Consider the following 12,027-nt stretch of genomic DNA (forward strand, 5'->3'; position numbering starts at 1 on the left):
CTCTCTCTCTCTCTCTCTCTCTGCCTCTTACTTGCAGAGAAAGACGTAAGCTCCCAGCTACTGCTCCATGGCTGCCTGTCCGCTGCCATATTTCCTGTCTTAAGATTCTAAACCTCTGAATTCATGAGCCCCGAATTAAATGTTTTCTTTTATAAATTGCCTTGATCAGTGTTTTGTTATAGCAGTAGAAAGGTAATTAGGACAGCCATGAAGGATCTCAATGGGCTGCAGTCCTTTCCCTGAGACATAGTTTGCTGGTTGGTTTTTGTTATTTTGGCACAAACCTAGACAAATCTGGACAAAGGAATCTTAACTGAGAAAATGCCTCCGTAAGATTTTCCCATAGGTAATTCTGTAGTGCGTTTTTAATTAATGATTGATGTATAAAGATCCCACCCACTGTGGGCAGTACAATTCTTGGGCAGGTGATCCTGGATGGCTTGAGAAAGCAGACTGAGCAAGCCATGAAGAGCAAGCTGATAAGCGGCATTCCTCATGGTCTCTGTTTCTGACTCCAGGTTCCTGTCTTGAGTTCCTGCTCTGATCCTCTTCTTCAATGAAGACAGCCTGGGACTGGGACACACAAGCTGAGACGATCTCTCCTCCCCCAGGTTGCTTTGGTCTGGATGTTTTAACACAGCAATCGACATAACTAAAGCACACAGGAATGCCAAGTGTTCCCAGATCTGGACTTAACACCAGATGCTCAGCTTGCTGTTTTGGTCTCAGCTTTCCCAACAAAATTAAGTTATGTGAGCTAAGTGTGTGGGGGGGTATGCCTGTAGTCCCAGCACTTGAGAAGCTGGAGCAGGGGGAATCACAAGTTCAAGACCAGCCTAGGCTACACAGCAAGACCCTGTCTTGAAAAGAAAATTAACAATAATGATGATGGTGATGATGTAGGTGATTGTCTCCCATTTAACAGATGGCAAAACCAAAGCCCAGAGAAGTTGAACTCGTTTGCTCAAGGCCATATAAATGTATAAGAGACACCCATGGCCATAGTCCTGCCCCTCTAATTATTTGGCCCCAAGTTCTTCCTTATACTCTGTGCATACCAATTCTCAAGAGGTAGGGTGTTTGTTTTTTTCTCATTCATCATCCATGAGCACAGGGAGACAACTGTTTTATAAATGCATCCCTAATACTTCTGAAATGGGGTTAATACCTGTACATAATCTAACAAATATATTGATATCGATATTCACAGTTCTCACACCGGGGCGGGCTTCCTAGTGTCTGCCATTGGCCATCTGAGCTATTTCCAATGCTTAGGTTTAATGCACAGCATTGTAACTTTCTCTCGCCGGAACACAAAATGGAAATGGGAAGAAGCAGATTAAGCTAATGACAGAAAAATAACGTTTTGTGTCTTTCACGGGACTACGCATGATGAAATCAATTCAATAATATACTAATTACACAAATTAGAGAAATAGCTTTGGTATGGTAATAATAAAATTAGCAGTCTTTTCTAGTAAGCTTATATATTACAATTTCCACCAGAAAAATATTTATGCTAGTTTATTGTAAAGCATAGAGTACACCTTTATCTCAGCAAGATAAAAAAACATTTTCCAAGGGGGCTGGAGAGATGGCTCAGAGGTTAAGAGCACTGGTTGCCCTTCCAGAGGCCCTGAGTTCAGTTCCCAGCAACCACATGGTGGCTCACAACCATCTCTAATGAGATCTGATACCCCCTTCTGGCATGCAGGTGAAACACTGTATACATAATAAATAAATTAAAAAAAACTATCTCAAAATAAAAGGATAATGTTTTAAAAAATTGTTCTCCAAAACTGGCTCTCTGTGTAAAATTGAAGAGTGTCAGACACTGTGATTGGGAAAAGCAGTGGGAACATCGTTTGTCTTTCAGCAAACTGGTTTCTGTTGACAGTGTGCCACAAGTGTGTGTTTGTGTCAGTGTTTTAAGTCTGTGCTTTCTAGATCAGCTTTAAAGGGCGATTTCTCTGCGTTCCTCTGTAGGACAACTCTAAGGTACCCTCTAGTGGACGAGACGAAGAACACTTGGTGCAGAGCAGCCAGCTGCCAGCTGTTCCGTGTACCCACGTGCCTGAGGGTTAACACAGCTGTGTCTAGGTTTGTATACACAAAGGATGCAGGAATGATACCGGCTGAGAATAACTGAAATTCCCCTTTATCACTCTCTCCTAAGACATAAGTTAAAAACAAGTAGAGCTCAATCACTTCAGCAGGCCGTAAAGCATCACTTCAAAGACTGGTGAGGCTGGTGAGGAAAGCATTAGCGGCCTTTCTCGCTCCTGTGGTAAAAGACGCGGCAAAAGAAACGTAAAGAAGGGTTTCTTTCAGCTCCCACCATGGAGAAGATGTGCCCACGGAGCGGGAGGCAGCTGGTCACATCTACAGAAAGAGACGAATGCCCATGTACAGCTAACTTTCTCCACCATACATGAGTGTGTGTTTTGCTTGCATAGGTGTTTGCACCCCGCCTGCCTGCCTGGTACCTAGGGAAGCCAGAAGAGGGCTTGTGAGTCTCTGGAACTAGAGCTATAGACAGTTGTGAGCTGCCGTGTGGGTGCTGGACACTGAACCCAGATCCTCTGGAAAAGCAGCCAGTGCTTTTCACATCTGGGCCATCTCTCCAGCCATAGCTTTCTCTGTCTATGCAGTTTGAGACTCTAGCCCCAGAATGGTGCTACCCACAATCAGGACAAGTTAACCTTAGCCTAATGTAGAGAACCCCTTGAAGACAGGCCCTGGGGGGCTGGCTCTTTGGTGATTCTAGAGCCTGTGAAGTTGATAATCAATATTAACCATGACAACCCTAGTCCTTGGCAACTGGACATGCAAGCGTATCACTATGAAGCTATGACTTCTACTTTGTCCACCGCAGGCTCGAGGCTATATTGATGCAAAATGCATTCACTTTGACTTCAAAAGTCCAAAATTTTTTCTCATCCTCAATGAAGTCTCTTCACTGTAAGCCCTTGTAAGGCTAGCAAGGACACACTGCCAAGCCTGACCATTGAACTTGATCCCCAGGGTGAACCAGCTCCCACTAGGTGTTCTCTGGCCTCCACATGTGTGCTGTGGCACACAACCACTCATGCCAGCCCCCCCATACATACACATGTAAAATGAAAACTGAAGTCACATTGTTCCAACATACAGAGGCACAGAATAGATGTTCTCATTCCAAAAGGGAGGCGCTAGGGCACAGCAAGGGAAAGTGGAGCCGAAGCAACCTCCAAACCCAGCAGGGTAAATACAAATCCTGCAGCTCCGTGTGTGGCATCCAGGCCTCATGATGAAATCAGCTGGGCTCAAGGGCATACTTAGCCCCTTACCTCCTGCTCTACCTCTGGCAGCACACATATCCGCTTTGTGAGCTGGCTCATCTCTGTATACAGCTTCTCAGGGGATGTCCCGAGGACCTGGCCTCTCCAACACCCTGAAATCTCCATTGCAACCCGGACTCTCTTTTTCATAGCCTCCTGCAGTAGCCTTTCAGGACCTTTTGGCAGAAACTCCCTCTGCCACTATTGCCCACCTCTGTGAGGCTCTGGAGCCATGATACAAGACTCTATCATCCCCTCGATCTTGTATCTTTCATGATTGCAAAACAAGTACTGTCGTGATGATGCTAAGCAAATTCAGACACCAGCTCAGGGTGGAGTCTAGCATCCTTGGAACACAATTTTATCAGCTCTGTGCACTGGCCCTGGAGACACCTGCCTGGGGCATTACGTTAGAACAGGAAGCCTTTTGAGGGGCATTCTCAGTTTGAGCTCTCTCTCCTTTGAATGGATTTGCATTTTCACAAGTTAGAGCCTGCAGTGTTGAGGTCTTCCCTTCGGGATGTCATCCTGTTGTCCCAGTACAGAACAGGTTTTCCGTTATTGCTGCTACACTCTTTAATAATTAACGCTGCTTTTGACTCTGCCTTGCCTATAACTTTAAACGAGCTTACACTTTTTTGTGCCAAACTGAACATTTTTCTTATGGCTATCTGTTCTTTCTCTCAGTAGGCCTGGAAGGAAGCGGAAAGCGATACCTGTGCTTACTATTGCTAAATGCTACCCTGTCTTGAGATTTCCTTCACCCAACAAGCTAGTCCACTTCTTTTTTAAGATCTTTGTTTTTATGTGCATTGGTATTTTACCTTCACGTATGTCTATGTGAGAGTGTCCACAACTACAGACAGTTGTGAGCTGCCATGTGGGTGCTGGCAATTGAACCCCAGTCCTCCGGGACATCCAGTGCTCTTAACCCCTGAGGCATCTCTCCAGCCCCCAGTTGATCTCAGTCGAGTTTTCAGAACACAGCTGGAGCACAGGCAGGTTCCTCACCGGACGATCACAGCAGTGGTCACTAGTCTAGCTCCTGAGAGAGTCCACGTTCGCCTGCGCAACCTCACAAGCCAAACCTTGATTTTCTGCATTTCTCTCGGCATTCTGGTCTTCCGACTCCCACCAAGATGGTTCATTCAGCTCAGTTTATGATATTTGAGAACTTTTTAAAAATCACAACGTTCCAAACTCTTCCACAGACCAGTCCCAACGGCCTATAAACCACATGGCCGGGTTTACCACAGCAATGGCTTCTGTCCCTCAGACCAGCTTTCTATTCTAGTCACTACTTCTGACGAGTTTAACACAAAGAAGGAAGGGGCTTTGGGGTGCACAGATGAGCCATCTCCCCTGTGCGTGAAGCTGAGCTGAGCATACAGGGATCTGGGGGCCAAGGGGAGGGCTGGTTTGCAGAGGGAGCTCAGGAGTCTTCCAGGAAGGAAAGACTGGTCCATTCCCATACTCCCAAATATCCTGACTGAGAATTGTAATGAGAGATGACTATCAGGGTAAGTGCAGGCAACCCGGAAAGACTCTGAAGACACAAACAGAAAGCAATAGATCCAGGAAGGTAGAAAGATGCAGACTGCATGGCCAGCCATGGCAATATCTCAGAAGGGACATGGCACCCTGGAGATTCTGGGACGCTGGAATCGGCTCTGGCCTATCTCTGAAAGTCGGTGTGCTGACCAGTCTTTTGTGAACTTGGCACAGGCTAGAGTCATCTGAAAAGATGGAGCTGTAATTGAGAAAACGTCTCCATAAGACTGGACTATATGTAAGCCTGTAGAACACTTTCTTAATTGGTAATTGATGAGAGAGGACTCAGCCCGTTGTGAGTGGTGCCCCTGAGCTAGTGGTCTTGGGTTCTGTAAGAAAGCAGGCTGAACAAGCCACAATGAGCAAGCTGGTACGCAGCCTCCCTCCATGGCCTCTGCATCAGCTCCTGCCTCCAGGTTCCTGCCTGGTTTGAGTTCCTCCCTTGACTTCCGTCAATGGATGGTGATTCTGGATATGTAAGCCAAATAAACCCTTTCCTCCCCAGGTTGATTTTGGTCATGGTGTTTCATCACAGCAACAGTAACCCTGATTAAGACAGCTAGCTCATTTAATAAATAAGACGGTGGTTAAAACAATCCCCAGTGACCCTGCTCCTTAGCAGTGACAAAGGACTCGCGACAGAACGCACGTGAAGCAGCACCTTCTCGTGAAAAAACACTAGTGGGGAGCTGGGGAGCTGGGGTCAGCTCCACGCCAGCACCTAAGGCTGCCATTTGGTGCAGCTGGGAAGAGAAATGGGGACCAGATTCCCATCCTGGAGCAGCCTGGCAAGCTTTCTGAGGCCACGACTCCAGGAAGGAATAAGATAAAATGAGAACCTCTTTTGTGGGTCCACTCTGTGGATATGGCCTGGGGGCGGGGGTGCAAGCCGCTGTCAGGGTCAACCACCGCATCTGCAGCGGATTTCACCGACCACAATGGTTCCTGTGGCAGCAGAGAGCAGGAGCCCCGGTCCTCAGTTTGGCTGCGGTCTAGAATGACCAGCTTCCTCCACGCTCCGCACCCTTCACTGATGTCAACCCAGTGAAACAGAACCAAGACAGCCTGCGCTTTGCTATCTTAGGATACCTATTCATGCCCTTGGGTTCCAGGATACACAGATGGGAACAGCCTACGGACAAGGAGAAACAGACTTCGGAAGTTCCCGTTATAACCAGCAGGGGGAGCCTCGAACAACAGAGCCTGGAAGCCTACAAAAGATTGAATCCGGTAAGAGGAACCCATGCACACAAAATCCACTGACACATTGTAACTACTTTTGATACATAGCCGTTGCCATGGGAAACAATAATTATTTACACAATAATCTCTTATTCTGAAAAGGAAAAGTTAACCCCTGTTAGTGGAAGAACTAGTGAAAAATAGAACTTTCCCTCCACCTTAAGATTGTGAACATTGAGACTAGGAAACTCCTAAAGTAGTCTCCCTTGCCGGGCGGTGGTGGCACACGCCTTTAATCCCAGCACTCGGGAGGCAGAGGCAGGCGGATCTCTGTGAGTTCGAGACCAGCCTGGTCTACAGAGCTAGTTCCAGGACAGGCTCCAAAGCCACAGAGAAACCCTGTCTCGGAAAAAAAAAAAAAAAAAAAAAAAAAGTAGTCTCCCTTGCTCTTTCTCACCTCTCCTGCCCTCTTACTCCTTAAGTTTCAGTCCCTACTATAGCTATAACCATAGCAACCCAGCTGGTGGGAGATTCTGGAAACTCCTACGCATTCTTTTAAATTCAGGTAAGACTTCACCTTAGCCACGACACCACCTCTCACAGCCTCCCCAGCCTCAGAGGAGGCCATCTCCCTGTGACTGCACTGAACACATCGTACGGGGCCTCTTGTCTCAGGGTCTCAGAACTCCATAGAGGGGACTAAGAGGATGGCTCAGCAGGTAAAGGCACCAGCTATCAAGCTTGGTGACCTGAGTTCGATTCCCAGGACCCACATGGTGGAAGGGGAGATGTAACTCCTGCAAGAAATTGTCGTCTGGCTGCCACTAGTGTGTTGTATTATGTACATAATACAGGTAATAAACTTTAAAAAAAAACTCTATTTTCTTGACTTACATTTGCAACCCTGGTGCATGCACACTGATGTGGGGTCACATAGACATTGATTGACCAGGGCTTTTCCCACTCAGGAGTGTTGGGCACTGAAAGAAGGTGGGACGGTAACCGTCCTGCGTTGGAGTGGAAGGGCTGGGGGCAGACTCTGCCAGGGACTGAGCTGAGCCAGAGAGGTCTAAGATACAGAAGCAACACAGTCAGGAAGGAGATGGAATTTATGCTCTCAGGGAGGAGAGCTGTGCCTGGCATGCAGGAAAGCCAAGGGAGGCAAGCAAGGGAGAGAAAGGAGGATGATGGGAACTCTCCAGGAAGGACAGGAGATGGAATAAAGGGTAGGAGATGGACCTCGAAACTGGACAAGACCAATGTTCAAGACAAACTTGTGTGCTGTGAAATAATCTTTTTGTACTCTGTGAAGATGTGTCATTCGGATTGGCTCAATAAAAAGCTGGAACAGGCACTAGCCAGGCAGGGTTTCCAGGCACAGGGGATGAAGAAGGGAGGAGTCAACAGCTAGACCACATGACAGCACATAAATTAACAGAATTGGGTTCATTTAAGTTATAAGAGTTAGTTAAAAACATGCCTAAGCTATTGGCTGAGCTTTCATAGTTTACAATAAGTCTCCATGTCATGATTTGGGAGCTGGCTGATGAAGACCGAGAAAGACTTGTTACATTTGTGAGAGAGGGCAGGAGTCCTGTTTTATTGTTAAATGGTATCTGTAACAGGGCCCTAGACCTTAGTAGGCCCATGGACCTTAGCACAGCAGACTCCATGATGAGAGTGCCATTCAGGCTGTAAAACTCAGCACTACACAGCACCTCCTGCCAAAACTAAAACAAAGACCTAATCCATCAGAGTCCATATAATTCTGGGAAATCCTCAAGCTTTTTAGCTTCTGTAGTTCCACTTCTGGTTAACTGTTCTTGTTAACTGAAGTATGTCAACCTAGGGCATGGTTATGTGCTTAAAAAATCATCCTGAGACAGGCTCAGGGTTACACTGAGATCCTGAACACCCAGTGCAGTAGTTAGCCAGCTAATAAAGACATTCTGTTGCTTTAAACCCGTGTCCTAGAAGTCTTCTCTGCTGGATACCCCACAACAGTGTCGCCTGTGTCCTCTTGCAGATCTCCACAGCAAAGCCAAGGAAGAATGGCTGTCTTTTGCATTGGGTCAGGGAGGTTAGAGGAGAAGGGACCTGGTATAAACAGCTTGCAATCACACTTCCAGTCTTGGAACTGTGTGGTTACAGACATCAGTCCACTTTAAAGCAATATAGAGTGGTACCCAAAGTCTACCTGGGCTCAGATCCCAGCTCTTCCTCTTATAGTGTTATGAGTCATTTTGTTTGTTTGTTTGTTTGTTTGTTTGTTTGTTTATTTGTAGCCTTGACTGGCCTGGAACTTGCTATGTACAATCAGGCTAGCCTTAAACTCAGAGAGATCTGCCTGCCTCTGCCTCTGAATGCTGCGATTAAATGCCACCATGCTTTTATTGCCTACACCCAATAAAGAATCAAAGGATTAATAAGAAAATTGAAAGTAATGTATGTGAAGTAATCCTGACGCAGGAAGCTCCTAATTCTTCTTTGTTCTTTCTTTGATGTTATCCAGAGATGTGTTATTCATATGCTTTCTTCCTGGCCCATCTAAACACCACCACACCTCATCATGTTTTTATTTTATTTACTTGTTTGTTTATTTTTGATTTTTTGAGACAGGGTTTCTCTGTATAACCCTGGCTGTTCTGGAACTCACTCTGTAGATCAGGCTGGACTTGAATTCAGAGATCCGCCTGCCTCTGCATCCCCAGTGCTGTGATTAAAGGCGTGCGCCACCACTGTCCAGCTTTATCATGTTTTTAAAATGGGGAGGGGAGGAGAGTGTTTGGATGTCTGCATCATTCCACATTAGTGTAAAGTTCCTTTTCAGAGTCAGTCGATCACATGGTTCCTTGCTAGCTTTTGAGCTGCATTCTCCCTGCTCACATCTGCTACCTGGGTGATACAGTCTGTGCTGTTATTTTCTCTCCTGCTTTACCTCTGAGTGAGCAGGCAGTCATCACTGTAGCGGGGGTGTTTGTCTAGCAGAGTTATTCCACCTGGAATTTATCCTTCTGTATACTCTTTGTTCCTCCACATAAATTGGGCTTTCTTTCAGTACAGAGATGATACTGATGCTCTCCGCCTTCTGTGGGCCTTGTGAGCTTTCTTGAGATACCAATAGGTGCTGGAAGTTATCCACAAACTGCTTCCCTTGGGAGCTCAGCCTTCTTAGTAGGAGACGTGATTGGAAGGCTGAAGCAGCAGGCTAGAAATCTGGACAGTTTCAGTTCCAAGCTTAGCCATAAAACTAGCCCAAATTAAAGGCTCCAGGGGCGGACATGTGTACTGAAATTTGAAATATGAAACCTCGAGAATGGCATCCTTCCTTTGGAGGAGGACCAGCTTACCTGGGGATGAGAGTATGCTATGTCATCCTCTGTTCTCCTCAGCTTATTCAAATACTTCACAGAAGGGGTAATGTAACAAACAGGTGAGAGCTGTGTGAAAAACAAATCAGAGTCCGCACAAGGCGCTTTGTTTCCGCACAGACCAGGACCGTCCCATCAGGCTAAGCAGCTGCACTTAGGCCCCTCCCTTCCCCAGATGTGCACTGGGCGGGCTCAGCACAGCCCAAGGGGCAGTGGGAGCTGCAGCAATTCTGTAGGATGTATGCTGAATATTATATTATCAGGAGCCTGCATGACATCTAAGCAGAAGCAGGACACCGCCCTGGGGCAGGACACACACACAGACAAACACACACAAGGGCAGTAGCTACTACCACTGGCACAGAAGCAGATGGAATCCACTGCCATTGTGTCAGTTAAGGGCCAAAGGTATCAACAAAGAGCAATCAGCTTCCTGGAAAGTGTCAACTTCTTTATAATAAAGATGAGATGCAAGCATGCCGAGAAACAAAGTACAGCAACATTCTTTTTTTTTAAATATTTATTTATTCATTTATTTATTATGTATACAATATTCTATCTGTGTACATGCCTGAAGGCCAGAAGAGGGCACCAGACCTCATTACAGATGGTTGTGAGCCACCATGTGGTTGCTGGGAATTGAACTCAGGACCTTTGGAAGAGCAGGCAATGCTCTTAACCTCTGAGCCATCTCTCCAGCCCAAAGTACAGCAACATTCTTGAACCAATGTTCAAGACACACCAAAAGGAAGATTGGAACTCTGCAGCCAGATGACCACTGAGATTCTGGGGATACTCCACTCTTTAGGGGTGCAAATAGCATCACTGAAGTTACCTACACAATGGAATGGTCAGCATATCCCAATGAGTTCAAGTCTTCACATGTATTATTGCCAAATGAACATGAGTTCTAGCCGGATTTTGCCACTCAGTAGACACGTGACCTTAGGTACATCACTCAACCTCTTTGAACCTCAGGTTGTTGTTTATAAACTAGGAATAGCAGTATTAGAAAGCAGGCAGTTTACAAACAAGGTGGAATTATAATCCTAAGCACCAGATACCTGGGGAAAGGCAACCGCAGCTAAAGAGTTTGAAGGTCTTTGCTGTGTTTATGAGAAAATAGTGCTGCTTGTTAACACTGAATTTTGCTAAGATACCTACACCTTTCTGAAGTAGCCAAATACAAGGATGAAGACAGAACCCATAGATCTTTTAGATGGATTTAGCGATCTGTGTTTATAATCCCAAATCCCAGCAGTCAGGGACCTGATGCAGAAAGATCTTGAGTTTGCGGCCATTTTAGACTCATTTGGAGTTTCAGGCAAGCATGGGCAATATAGTAAGATTCTAGCACTAAACAAACAAACTTCTGGATAAGATAACAGAGTAGTGGCTGTCTATTTAAAAGCCAGTAAAGGAGAGTCAGAACTAAAAAAGAATGTAACATGAGGAACCTGCTTGTTGGGGTTTCTGTCCTGCCCAGTACCCCCAAAGAAAATCACACAGAGAGTCTACATTAGGTCATAACTGATTGGCCCATTAGCTCGGGCTACTTATTAGCTCTTGTAACTTATATTTACCCATTGTTATTATCTATATTAGCCACATGGCTCGGTACCTTTCTCAGAGGGGTAGGTCACATCCTGCTTCTTTGGTGATCTGGGCAGAAGTGCCAAAAGAGCTTCGTTCTTCCCAGAATACTCCTGTTCTCATCACCCCGCCTCTACTTCCTGTCTGGTTGACCTGCCTCTACTTCCTGCCTGGCCAATCAGCATTTATTTAAAACATGATTGACAGAACATAGACAATTATCCTGCACCAGAAGAAGGAGGAAGAGTAGGAGGAGGAGGAAAAAAGAAGAAGAAGAAGAAGAAGAAGAAGAAGAAGAAGAAGAAGAAGAAGAAGAAGAAGAAGAAGAAGAAGAAGAAGAAGAAGAAGAAGAAGAAGAACAACAACAACAACAACAACAACAACAACAACTGTATATCTGAACCTGGTGGTAGTAGCACATGCCTTTAATCCCAGTACTTGGGAGGCAAAGACAGGCAGATTGCTGAGTTTAGGGTTAAACATATTTTTTGACTCAGTAGGGATATTTTGAGCAAAAGTGATGGGAATATGTGAGGTTATAGGCAAGGTTGATCAAAAAACATTATATACGTGTATGAAATATTCAAATTTTTAAAATGTCTTAAATGTAGTTCTCATTGAGTCAGTGGTCTCTTTGTTATGGACACTGGTATCCAGTTCCTGGGTTTAATCTGTCCTCCTTCAGCCTCCTCAGTAGCTATAAGTACAGGTGTGTCATGGGCCCTATTTGTTTGATTTTTCTATCCACCCTAGGTATTTGATTAAGAAAATTCAACCATGAGTAGAACTCTATGGAAGGGCACAGGTCTTGGGTTCAGTTACTAGTATGGAGGAAAGACAGTTTTCTTTGCTTTCTTGTATTCAGGAAGTAGGAAAATGCATGAATTCTGTAAAATAGGATCAGTCTTCCATTGTTTAAAAGGATAAAACTAGGTAAAGGGAGGCCAATCTTCCAAATTTTTAATGAGATCTAAGAGTTTACCTCTGAATTTGAAGCTAATTGGGGATTT

General features: G+C 45.4%; 1 long non-coding RNA gene across 1 annotated transcript in view; it reads left to right on the forward strand.

Moving 5' to 3' along the window:
• The first annotated feature begins 5,847 nt into the window (after window positions 1-5,847).
• The window catches only part of LOC126504689 (uncharacterized), a 6,988-nt gene continuing 808 nt past the window's right edge, over window positions 5,848-12,027 (forward strand). The window contains exon 1 of the long non-coding RNA XR_007592679.1: window positions 5,848-6,101. This is a non-coding gene — a long non-coding RNA (uncharacterized lncRNA). The remainder of the gene's footprint in view (window positions 6,102-12,027) is intronic.

This window comes from Alexandromys fortis, unplaced genomic scaffold (genome assembly GCF_014885135.2).
Source record: "Alexandromys fortis isolate MF-2015 unplaced genomic scaffold, M_Fortis_MF-2015_v1.1 scaffold_12, whole genome shotgun sequence".
Classification (NCBI taxonomy): Eukaryota; Metazoa; Chordata; class Mammalia; order Rodentia; family Cricetidae; genus Alexandromys; species Alexandromys fortis.